At 43.6% G+C, this 13,251-nt stretch overlaps 1 protein-coding gene across 3 annotated transcripts in view; it reads left to right on the top strand.

Moving 5' to 3' along the window:
• The first annotated feature begins 1,547 nt into the window (after window positions 1-1,547).
• Window positions 1,548-13,251, top strand: part of atxn1a (ataxin 1a) — a 90,055-nt gene continuing 78,351 nt past the window's right edge. The window contains exons 1-2 of one of the 3 annotated variants that reach the window (XM_035427904.1): window positions 1,548-1,754; window positions 12,608-12,688. The gene's annotated coding sequence lies outside the window, so the exon portion shown is untranslated. The remainder of the gene's footprint in view (window positions 1,755-12,607; window positions 12,689-13,251) is intronic. The other 2 variants (XM_035427902.1, XM_035427901.1) reach the window with 2 other exon arrangements.

The raw sequence follows: 13,251 nt of genomic DNA on the forward strand, positions 1-13,251 counted from the left end.
CACTTGAATTTCTGTTACAGACCGAGCTTAACAAAAGGGAAATGTACAGAGCACAATACAAGCCACTGTGAATAAAGGGTTTCTCCTTGGCAGTCACGATAGCCCAAAACAATGGGGTAGCTACTGAATGACAGTCACGGGTGGGGTCCGTGTGTGTTTTCTGTGTCCTCAAATACTGGCCGCCTTGTGCTAGGAGTCAGTTTACAATGTTTCTGGCTCTTGAATGAAGGACCGCTCAAGCTCTTGGGTGACAGAAGGCAGTTCCTAGGCCTCTATTGTTCTCCCCATTAGAGTCTGTATAAACATGCTCTGCCCTCCCTCACACGGAATGCTATCCCGGAATCAGCCTCGGCATTTTCCCAAGGATAGCGTAATCTCCGGAGAAGATGAAAAAATGGAATTTATTATTGAATTTTTTTTAAAGTATAGCTTTCACAGCTGACACGATTCATTTCACACATTTTGAACAATGACATGCTGAAAATAGTCACAAAACTGCCTTAATTTAGATTCTTGTGAAAACAACAATATTCACAATCTACTAACGCCAGGCTCAATGCTGAAAGCACGTACATAGTCACATGCATTCATTAATTTGCGCATGATAACATCCAAGTTATTGTTCTGTAACAAGATCCTCATTTTGTCTCGTTGCTAACATTCCATTCAGACCTCACATTTGTATGACAAAGGCTTTTGAGTAAAACATTTGAAACTTGATACAAAAATTCTACCCTACACAGATGGGTGGTGCTGGGCTCCTTTAGCAGCAGTCATTGCTGCACTGTAATATGTATGCCATTCATGTCTGAAAAAAGAAAGCCAACCGGATTGAACTGGGCTGATATTCCCATTTGCTCTGTTATGTTTTAAAGTTATTTATCTCCAAGTGATTTCATTTGCCTTATTTCATTTCCAAATAGACAACACATGTAAGAAAAGTTTAAAAAAAAAAAATATAATAATAGTATTCTGTCAAGACCAGAGGAGAAACCAGTGACAGAAACGTTATGCAATAATAATAGTGTACAGTGTAAGTATGACTGCCTTACAAAACATGAAACGGAATGAAAAAAAAAAAAACATTTTCCTTATTGTGGGCTGGCATATATTAATGCAACGACAAAATGAGATTTTAAAGAGCGTTCAAGAGTTGTCTTGGCAGAAACGACACGCGTTGAAAGACAGTGATCACCGCTGTTACAGGGACCATCCCAGACCGATTCTTATTTGTTTTGGTCATCAATGACAAATGTGCAACTATGAAAGGCATACACTGAGAGTCCCTATTTATGAATGGCGATGGGTTGTTTATGTTATTTTCCAAAATTACTAAGATATCGGTGCGTAAATGGAGCCGAGACGAGCGCGAGTAAACACTGAGATGGCAAACAGTTTAGGTTAAACTGAGTTCAGCGATCTAGTAACGCGTTGCAGTGCGGGTATGCCTTAAACTGCGATTTTTGGACAGTTGCCAGTCACTTGCCTCGCTTTCATCCCCTTCGTGCACATAGTAGGAACTTTGAGCTATTGCACAGGCGGCCAAGTGCTCCATATTTGGCTTTTACACATTCACACACGCAGAGCGGGGGGAGGGAGAGGGGCATTGAGCAAGTGAGCTACTAGCTGTACTGCTGCAGACGTCGGTCTACTCTACTCACTAGTGGAGGGGAGACAGTTCCACCGTCAGTGCTGGAAAAAGGAGCCCTGGCAACAAGCGAAGGCACTGCCTTCTCACACCATTACACCGTACAGTAAGTCATATTTTACTACACCGCTGTTATTGCTCTGTCCTTGCAGCTACGCAGACACTTTTTCTCTGACAGCCAAGTGAGAAAAAATGGCTGGAACTAGGAAGGGATTCAAAGTAGCACAATCGTAATTTATTTTAGTTTTTGTTTTACAAAAATGCTTAAAATCCCCGAAACTCCGATGTCAGAAGTAAAAAGAACTGCTCGACTCTCACGGTGGTGTGTTGTCATGTCACTCCTCAACACGTTAACTGGATAGCTAGATAGCTGGAGTGCGAACCTGGTAGCGGATGTTTCGCGGAAATATAGCCGGACAAGGAGCGCACTAAGCAGAGCTTGGCGTAGGGCAAGCTCGCTACTTACTGCGCCACTCCACCGTTGCAAATTGCATCAAATAATGTACTTTATTTTAATCGCTAGTTGACAGTAGTGTAGCAGCTACAGTAACTTATTACTGTTATCAAAATGTTGTTCATGATTCGTATGTACGTGGCTTGCTTGTTCACTTTCCCGTAGTTTCCAACATGTTAGTTGCTAGCTACGATATTTCAGCGCTGTCAGGAAAGCAGCTCCGTCTGTGGAAGAACACTGTTTAGTTGCTAATAAACCAGGAACCAGGAAAAATGCATAACCATCTGTTTTTTTATCGAGTCGTTAGAAAAAGTGCCTATGCAGAATACAGAATGTATTACAAGAATGTTACATGGAAAATCTTTTTCATTTTTGTAAATTATGTCTAATGTAGAATTTTCAGTCATTTATTATGTACAATCTTATTATTGGCGTATTAAGGACATTGCCTCTGTAGACTACGGCGAGTGGTTGCTCGCCTACCCGTGATGTCATACAGACCAGCTCTGGTTATATAATGGAGCTGCTGGGATCACAGCGATTCAAGGCTATTTTTACTTTGTTTGCAGTCATGAATTGCTGTGTGCATTGTCAGATCTTCAGAATCAGAGCTTTCTTAAAAATTGAACAATCAAGTATTGCGTGCAGTTGTATGCGAACATAGACATTAATATAATTTTGAATGAAAGTCTAATGTGCAATTGATCTAATATACCTATTCCATTGTCATGTCATACTGATTATTTTTTTATTTACTGTTATCTGTTGTGCGTTTGTTTTGGATTGCTAAGTGTTGCCAATGCCCTATGTTGCTTTTACATGTAATCCAAATGTAAATATTAGGGTAAGAATGACATTTCCAAAGGAGAGCCGTCCTCTTGGGGCGACACTACACAGCACGAGCGTGCGCTGTTCTGCAGCAAATGTCATTCGCGCAATCTTTATCAGAGGCCGTCGCGACTTCTACTCGCACAAAAGCGTCAAAACGAAATTCCCACCTAAAATCATGTGGTGTAGTGCAAAGCAGAACTGTCATGCTAGTAATTGACATAGTTTCGCTAAATTGTACACTGTACTATTAGTACAATATAATAGGGCGGCTCCATGATAGCAATAATAATAAACATTTAAACCTAGAGATAGTTTAATGACTTAAAAAGATAAAATTTGAATAACTGGACATTGAAAATATTGTTAGCATTTTAACAGAGGAAATATTCTAGAAGTGATAAGCTCTGTAAACACAACACAAATTTTTTACTTTTTATTTTTTACTTACATAATTGACTCAATTATGGTAATTTTTCATGTCAGTTATTTCACAAAATATAAAGATGTATAAATTAATAAATAAATAATAAATATAAATTGGCAGAGTGTTTGGTATTTCATGTTACCACAGTTCTGGTATGAACAACTCCTCATAATTAATATTTTGTTAAATGAAGTCACGTGATTTGTCGCTACAACAAATTGTACTAATAAATTTAGCTTAAGTTATTATTGGATGAATGCAAAAACATTGGCCTTTATGATTAGTGTACACAAACTGAGCTTTACATCACTGAGAGTTTCTAGAGGTTTGAAACTATCTAGTTTGGACATTTTTTTCCCTGAAACATGACCAATGGTGGTGTGCGTGTGGGGGGTGTGTGTGGGGGGGGTGAGTTGAGTGTGAGTGGTGCTGGGTTGGCACGTTAACATTAACCTCACTTGGGCCTCCACCTCAGGATAAAATGTGTACGCTCTGCCCAGGTCAGGGGGTGTGTCCCAGTGTCTCAGCTGTGTCAGGCGACAGCCGCTATTGGCTGGGAGGTGGAGTTTGTAGCATGTAGCCTTTGCTGGTTGGAGCCAGCCTAAATTTACCCAAAGCCCACAGGTGTAAGGTTTTTGTGCATACGTGTGAGCCGACAGCATCAGCCGAGGCAGCGCTCAGTTACAGAAGTGGCAGGTTACGTTTACGCTGTAGAGGTGTCATTATCCCCCCAAAGTCTCTGTCAGTGTCGCACCTTTCTGCTAAATCAGATGAGGTATTTGATCCTGCAGGAGGCTGTGTGACATGCTGGAGACCAGTGTGTGACCGGGGAGAGGGAGTGAAAGGAGTCCCAGGGGGAGGGGGTGGGAGGCCGGGCGTAAGAGAACCCTGCTGTTTCAGACGTCCAGGATTTATCCACCGAGCCCTGCCATTGGCGCTGGAATACTCGCACCGCCTTTGCAAGAATCTGATTGGTTCTTTTAGAATTTCACATCATTTTCTAGGAAATTTGGCAATACTTACTTTCTAACAGAAGTATTTCCAAAAAAGTATTAAGTCTATCTAAATACCTTGGAAGTGCACAATTAAACGCAGGCTATAACCAACTTAAACCTTCAATAACTGCAAGGTCGTCGCTTGAATTGATGGGTAGTTTCTGAGTATTTATTTCAGTTTCAGTTTAGTTAGTATTTACATATTTTTTTAACAGTGGCAATTACCCAATGATTTCATATTTTTATATTCCATACTGAGTACTTAGAGGACTGTAAAAAGAAGCATTACCATATATAGGCTGCTGTATATTAAAAGGTATTAAATTATATTACGGCAGGGCCTATGTGAGTAGGTGCTGGCTTGCTGGTAGAGTGTTTTCCTTGCATCCTGCCACACACTGTCTGTATGTTTTAGAGGAACTGAATAAAAACCCTTGTCTTCAATCTCAATAAATCTGTTTGCGAGGCAGTTGCTGTTGTGCCGTTTGGTGCGGGTCTTGGCTCCCGGTTCGAACGCTGCCGTCTGCTGTCCTGCCTGCCCGTCACGCGTTTTGGTTCTGCGCGTCGGCACCCGTGGAACTCTGGCGCATTTAAACAGGTTACTGCCTGAAAATAAAACCTGTTCCAGTGCATAATCAGGTGTCAGGGATGGCATGCAGTGCACCTGACAGCAGCGCCTCCAGGAGCGACGCTTCAGATACGCAGTGGAGTGGATAATGCCAGCAGAACCTGCGTGGCGTTCTGCGGTCCATCCAGGTAACGTGGGGCTCAGACCAACACAGTTATTCGTGCTGCCGTTAGTGGCCTTCTCTCTGTTTTTAATATGAGCGCGGTGCTGGCTGCTGTGATACCACTCCACAGTCAGGAAATGACTGGAGTTATCTAAAATGAACACTCTTATTTTTTAAATACATGTAACTGTTATAGGCTAATAACTGAGCATGACACTGTCTGTGTCAGTGTACCATAAATCTTGTTTTTTTTTCTTTCTTTTGACTGAATTGGAAGTTCAAGACTGCGACTTGGGGGGTGTCCTCCCAAACTAAACTGCGATACTCGCTGTAAATTGAAAGCGTCGCATTAAATCATAGCATCATCCGAGGTCAGGAGCTGTTAATAGAGGCGAGCCACTTCCTGGCGGATTCTTTGTAGCGAGCCGCCAGAGCTCACTGTGTCGTAGCGCTGTCACATTCGACAGCGGTGACTGACGAGTGCCGGATGTCTCACTCCACACCAGGCTGGAGTTGAGGGTTTCAGACGGATAGGGAAGGCAGGTATGCCAACCGCCGAGCTACGGCTTGGTGGCACGCCGCGTACCTATACGACACAGAGAGTTTGGCACTTTTCAAAAAAATTCAGTTTTAAAAATTAAAACGATTACTTTTACAGCTGTATGATTTTTGTGGATAACTCATTTATATTTCTGACATGCATTCCCTGTCATTTAATTTCACAAACCCAAAGTAATATAGTTTCACAACTAGGGATGAGTATCGTTCAGTTTTTGTTATTTTATTATATATTTTACTTTTATGTATAAAATAGATAAATAAGTATCGCTTGTAAAATAGATACTGCAGATAAATAGATAAATACATAGTTTATCCTCGTTGGGAAATTTTGTAGCACCATATAACATTTACATTTACAAACAGACGTTTATACTTAGATACATGCAATCATCTACACTGGAGAAAGGGGGGTGAATAAATAAATACAGATAGAAAAGATAAATATTTAGGCCTATTAAATAAATATTGAGTATTATTAACCTATCCACGCATATGTTTGCCCCATTGTATTACTGTATGTTTGTGGATCAGATAACATTTTCAACAAATAAGTCAAATAGAATTATTTATTTTCAAATGTCAAGTAATATTTTTTAAATTATTTATGAACACACATTTCTGAATGAAATAATAATAGTAGTAATAATAATAATAATAATAATAATGCTTCTCTTCAGATGGTAAGATGAAAAAACACAGGGCCAAGTTACATGACATAATTTAGGAAACATTGGCTAGCACTGCTTTGGAATAGAGCTTTTTTAATTTGTGTGAACTTAGATAGCCAATATTGTTTGTTGGAATATATGATATCTCATTCTGATATCAATACTTTTAATGGAAGGCCTAGATTTAGCAAGTTAATGACTTATAGACAGTGCTTTTATGCGTGAGTAACTTGGCATTTCTGTAGGTTGAAAGCGTTTTTTGCAGAGATGGATTACACTGAGCCCAGGCTGGTTCTGTGGGTCGACATTATGAATCTTCTTTATATGAGCCACTGATTGCATGTGCGCATTTTAAATTCCGCAAAGCCACGGGGTCCCAGAAAACCTCAGATTGACCTGGAGTTCCAGTCAGACAGGCACACAGGCCTGTTAAATGAGCTGCCCTTTAATGCCATCGTACGGACCTCACCCTTTGGGGAGCATGAGCTGGAGCACATTAGAAGCTGCACATAGTGCATTGACACCGGTACCCTCTGCTGTTGTCTGGAAAACCCTGGAAAAGTGGAGAACCCACAGACAGAGGGAGGGAGGGAGGGAGGGAGGGAGGGAGGGAGGGAGGGAGGGAGGGAGGGAGGGAGGGAGGGAGGGAGAGAGAGAGAGAGAGAGAGAGAGAGAGAGAGAGAGAGAGAGAGAGAGAGAGAGAGAGAGAGAGAGAGAGAGAGAGAGAGAGAGAGAGAGAGAGAGAGAGAGAGAGAGAGAGAGAGAGAGAGAGAGAGAGAGAGAGAGAGAGAGAGAGAGAGAGTTTGTGTATACAGCCTCTTTTGGAATATAAGCGGTACAGGTTCTCATGGCAAATCCAAGCGTAAGGGTTAGAAACTCCCTGTGACGGCAGGATAAAGAAAATAAACAACACTGTGAGACCTCCACCCTCAGCTCGCGAGCTCTTCCTCCTCATGCAATCTAATGATGACGGCGAGCTGGAGTCGCTGCAGTTTTCAGCGGTGAAATGAAATCCTCCTGGCCCCTTGCGTGTTCGCAGTCGGTCGCGCTTCACGTTTGATGTGGGTTGGGAGCGCTGTTAAAATGATTTGTGCCGTAATTCCCGTACAGTTTGCCTGACTGCGGGAGGACAAAGGGTCAGTGTGTGACCGTGTCAGAGTCAACAGGCAAAAGGGGGGGGTGGGGGGGATACGCGACTGGCATTGGCTGAGGGGGTGTTTGAGACTTCATTGAAAAAGCTTGTCTATTTTTAGCTCACTGACTTCACACCAGTGCCTTGTTCCCTTTGTCTCAGATGTAGCTGGATTGCTGTTCGATTGTGGAGGTAGCGCAGGTTTGTTTGCCAGCTGCTAGGGACGAGATGTTTCGCATAGAGAAAAATTAAAAGGTTATTTAATCAGTAAAGTGTAATTGAGATGTCATACAATGCATGGAATATCATTTGCCTTCATTTAGGGTGAAAGTGCGAAAGTATATCTGAGAAGTTCTGAAAGGGTGCAGGCTTATGCCCTGCCCTTTTCTCCCCTAGAGCTGACAGACTTCTTTGAACTGGACTGCCTGCTTAAATAACAACATATTAGTCCTCATTTTCAAGTGTGAGTTAGCAGTCACGCCTAATTCTGTGGTCTCAGTTAAAGGCATTGAGAAAGGATACGTTCTTCATAAAAAACAAGCGGCTCCACTGACTGCTTTGGTGTAGTGTAAACCTAAATACTAAACCAATAATGAACAAAATAAGTGAAGTGTGAAATGGCTGTTCCTCATAGTGGAGCCACAAATTTGCGGTAGCCGTTCGGCTTGATAATTGTTTCTCGTAGCAGTTATTCTTCATGGAAGGCGCTCCCTATGTTAGCTCATTCTAATGCTTGCTGTTCTTCCTGGTGACTGTCGCTCACGTCAGCCGTTGGCCATGATTGCTGTTCCTAATAGTGGCCGTTCCTCGTGGTTGCACTTCCTCGTGGTCGGTGTTCATCGCGGCCGTCGCTCCTCATGGCAGCTGTGACTAATGTTGGCTGTTCCTCGCGATAGCCGTCCCTGTGCCGCGTCTGAGAGTTGGCCGGGCGAATGGGACTTCCCATGGGGGCTTCCTTTATTGAAAATAAGTACAGTGGAGCCACATCCTTGTGCCTGATGCAATGCTGCGATAAGACAGACCACCAAAATAATACTGTGGCACTTGTCTTCTTTACTTTCTTAAACCTACCCCTTGTTTGGCGTTCTCGGCTATTGGAGGGCTACGGGTTTATTTTTCTATGACAAGTAACCCATTGAGTCCTGAACAAGCCTGTGCTGACGGCACATGCCAAATGGGACATGGAAGTGGAGGCCTGGCCAAGCAGGAGAACGGTGGAATGTCTCTCAAGGGGACGGCCTGTTTTGGGGTTGGACGGACAGGAACGCCGGCAGACCTCCGTGCCGACAGAGGCTGGACAGAAAGCGTGCCAAAGAGCGCGACTTAAGAGCGATCTTCAACAATGACTCCGTCCAGTGCGCAGAGGATACGCATCAAGAAAGGAATTCAATAACAGGAAGAGACACTGATACAAACAAGCAGTGAAATACCTAAACCCACCCTTACGTTGTTATTTCTGGCACAGCTAAAATACCGCTATTATTTTTCTGCATTGCAAGTATATATGGTGTTAGCTACATACAATGGTCGCTGCACACATTGTTATGTTGTTATTGTATGGAAAACCCACAGACACTTGGGGTCTGGACTTTACTATGGACAATAAGTTACGTGTGATGTATTAATCTTGTGCAAAGCTCTAAAATGTCAAACATCTTAAAAATAGTGAACAATCCACTGGCTATGGCGAAATGTAGAGTAAACTTGTATCCTTTTGTAATTCGTTCCTAATTTTATTTTTTTCAAATGATTTTTATTAGATAAATTAAATACAAATAGCACATTGGATACATATTACAAATGCATAACAGTTTGTAGTATTAAATATGATATAGTTAAATGTAATGCTACATGCAATATTACAATGGATACTGTATAAACTATATGAACTTTAGTTACGTGATAGACACTATAGCTCTTGCAATAACTCTTCATTTAGGCTATATACAAAACAACATACCAATCAGGAGATTTTTAGCAGTGAGAGTAAGTCTTTTACAGAAAATAGCATTCGCTTTCTTCTCATTCATGGCTGTTTTTAAAGGAAGAAGCTGTTTTCAAAGGCACATTCTTCCCTTCATCTTGTAGAAGATCTTACTGAAATCACTTCCCCCTTTTAAGTTACTCATATAAAAAGGGAGTTAAAAGTAATTATGTTCCAAAACTAAAGGTTGAATGCATGCCACATTAATATGCAAAAAGACAAAATTCTGTCAACCCAAAAATGTGGCATTTGCTCCTGGAAATATTAAAATGTAATGGAATCAATAAAATGCAGAATCTCTTTAGTAAGACACTTTAGTCTCATTTATTTTGCTACGACCATTTCCCACATTAAAAAATATCCTTCTCGGTGTGAAAAGAAAATAAGACAAACCTATTATCTGTTGTTATGTATATGGGGAGAATACTGTTTGAGAAGGTAGGGATTGTCCTTGAGGTAGCCTTGTACAACACAGCAGAAAGTGTTGCTTGATGATCACACTGCTTCATATCACAAAATCTCAACTGTCCAGACTCCAGTGAGAAATAGCATACTTAGCGCCTCTCCAAAATATCTGCCTGAAGAATACACAAATCGGACTGTACACATAGGCAGCACTTTAGTGTGTACAACTGCAGCACCATTTAAAAAGTCCAATCAAATATGGTCACCATGTCCAGTAACACAACCTCCTAGTAGCAAGAATGTTGCGGGAATACCTGGTTTCATAGAGGACTTGTGTGCATTGTGAAACGTTGGACGTCTTCCCGCTCACGTCACATGACCCCAGCTGACGGTAATTAAAAAACGGCGCAGTGGACGGCGGCGAACAAAGACGGGCCCGCAGGGAGCAGCGGGGGTCACCGCAAGGGCTTCTGGGACACGTAGTCTCTCTGAGTGCGGTTTAGGGAGAAGGGGGAGGTCCCGTCAGGAGCCGGCGTGCCTCGGAGGAGGGCCTGCGTTTGGGTGTGGAGACGTGGTGCTTCCTAGAGAGCCGAGTGGAAAAACCCCAGACGGAGGCTGGCGGTGGACGAGGAGGAGCACGAGGAGCGGAGTGGCAGACTTACTCTCACACTCATGATCGCGCATCACATGCGCCGCGGCTGCCTACACGTGCGGCCACTCGAAATAACACACAGATGTGTCCTTTAGTAGTCTTGTGCAATTCCCGAGCAGCGAGCGTTGTTCTCGTTTCGAAGCGAGCGCGGGGCGTTAGTACTGAAAGCCACTGTTGTGCACCGTGTCAATGCCGACTGTGCTTCTGTAGTAAAATCGGCAGGGCTTCTTGCGTGTCTACTTCTCGCTAATGCCTCTCTCAGAACAATATAATGCATATTGATGCGAACCCTCATATGAAAAAGTAATACATGTTAATATATGTAAAAATATGACATCCAATTTAAGTAGCATCTTTAAAAGATTAATCAGTATATTACTTGTGGTCTGTAGCCATATCTCAGCTTATATAAAATCTGTCTATATCTTTGTGTGACTCTGTCTATGTCTATCCATACTATCTATGAATTACATATTTTGCTCTTATTGTGGATGACCTTACGTGTTACTTTATTGTGGGAGATGAATGGTGTTTACTTTTCCACACTGATAGCAGCTCTGTTTGGTATATTGTACCGAGATGGCTCTTGATTGCAGTAATGCACGTTCGACAGAGGTGAGGGTAGAGGTGGGCGTGAATCGTGGCACGGGGATTGTGAAAAATGCTGTGCGTCTGTCAAACAGCCGCTGAAGGGAGAGTGTTGTTTCATGCGCTAAAACGCGGCTCTCAAGTCGCTAACCGTACACGAAGCTTCACCGACGTTCCAAATCCTTTCACTTCAGAGTTGCCTCTTCAACATGTCAGGGACTACTTAGGCCCGATTTGATAATGATACGTGACGTGAAATGGCTCTTCTAAATTAGGCACGGATGTTATTTTCATAATGTATGCACAGCTCCAAAAAACGTGTCGAAAGTAGTGAGCGTATGAGAAACCATAAATGCAGTGACAATTTCACAGCAATTATTGTGTGGTAACTGTAATGAACCCTTTCTAACAGTATTATCCCCATAGAGTAAGCAGAGCTCTTAGTGGTTCTTTGGATGCAGTGGCAGCGAGTTCTCAGTGTCTGACTGGCTTGTAGGTTGTTAGCTTGTATTGTTTGTGGGTCTGTGTATGTGTGCGTGTGTATATACATGTGCATGTGTGTGTTTGTGGGTGTTTGAACATGTGTGTGTTTTTATGTGTTTGTGTATGTGTGTGTTTATGTGTTTGTGTGTGTGTTGATGTTTGAGCGTGAGTGTGTGTGCGTGTGTGCGTGTGTGTGTGTGTGTGTGTGTGTGTGTGTGTCTGGGCCCCCTGCAATTAAGCCACTGAGTCACTGGGGCCCTATAGGCTGAGCGTCCCTGTTAGCAGGTGGCTGAATGTCTCCTTTGCATGCTGGGAGATAGCTGAGTGCCGCGGTCAGTGTTACTGATCTCGACCCGGCGCTGGCCGACTGTAATCTTGTTTCCCAATTCTGCTGCACTTCTGGGGAACTCGAAATCGATGTGACCCCCTGGCCCTGCGGGGCTCTGCTCCAGCGCCACACAGGAACGAGACAACCAGAAACTGGATGGATTCTTTCCGCAGGCGGTACCTCTGAAGGGCTCCATCCCCGTGTCGTCTGGCTTCGTGGGCTGCCGGTTACCTCAGCGTTCACACGACTGCGCGGGAGGAGCTAGGCCAAGCGGGGGCTTTAACGCGCTCTTTCATACAGGGGGATAGCTGGTCTCCAGCTCATAGGCTCATTAAGAATGTGATCGAAGGGAAGGGGACCTCAGAGGCCGCGGGGAGGGAGCGTTCGACTGACACCGAACCGGAGAGGGCCGCTGCGGATAAGAGCTCCGATCGATCGAGCCGATCCTTAACGGATCGCTACAGAGCTGCCGGAACGGGCCTGCCGAGCGCCTTTCTGCCCATCGGGTTTCCTGGTTGCGCGGGCCGCCGTGACAACGGAGCGCGCTAGCACGCTAGGAGCGGGTCGTTCGCGAGTGCAGACGGAACGCCGCACTTTGTGCGAGGCGTCAGCTTAGCACTGGAGGGGCTTCTCTGACAGCGGGCCGCACGTTAGAAGCCTGTTTGCGAGCCAGTCGCAGAGAAGGGGGGGGGACTCTTGATTTACCGAGCTTTTTGTTTTCAGGTGCTCGTAAACGCTTTGTAGGAACAAGCGCGTTTCGTGTCGAAACCTCGCGCTGGCAGCTCGGAAGAAGAAGCTGGATCGGTGAGTTTGTTCCAGCCCCGGGGTGTTTCTTTTTTTTTCTCTTTTTTCTTTGTCGTTGCAGTTTTCTCTTTAACGTGGGGCCTTTAATTTGTTTGTCTGTTTGCCAAGAGCAGCACGTGACAGGGCCTTCGTAGTAATGTTGCTCAATCGCGGGCGTTTCGCCACTCTGATTTGCTTGCTCGGCAAAAGTTCTCTTTCCCTCCTCTGTAAGCGCAGGTATTTTTAAGCCTCTTACTGGCGTGCTGCTCAGACTCTGCACTCTGGTCCAGCTCTGCTGATGTGTGAGGCTCACCGAAAAAAAGATCGGGCATGTTTATAAACTGTGCAGCACCTGTATGGATTCTTGTAAACATTAACAGTGATTGTTGTTTTATTAGAAACTTAGGGAAGTCCCAAAGACCTCTGTTATGGTTAATGCAAATTCTCTGTTAGGTGACATCACACTTCACAAGGCCTTCACAGTTTCTTTACTTAAGGAACAGATGTATATATTAATGATGGCAATTGATTGCATGGCCTACAGTTTAAAATCAGGGCTGTTTTGAAAGTGTAATGCTTTCTAG

This window comes from Anguilla anguilla, chromosome 8 (genome assembly GCF_013347855.1).
Source record: "Anguilla anguilla isolate fAngAng1 chromosome 8, fAngAng1.pri, whole genome shotgun sequence".
NCBI classification, from domain to species: domain Eukaryota; kingdom Metazoa; phylum Chordata; class Actinopteri; order Anguilliformes; family Anguillidae; genus Anguilla; species Anguilla anguilla.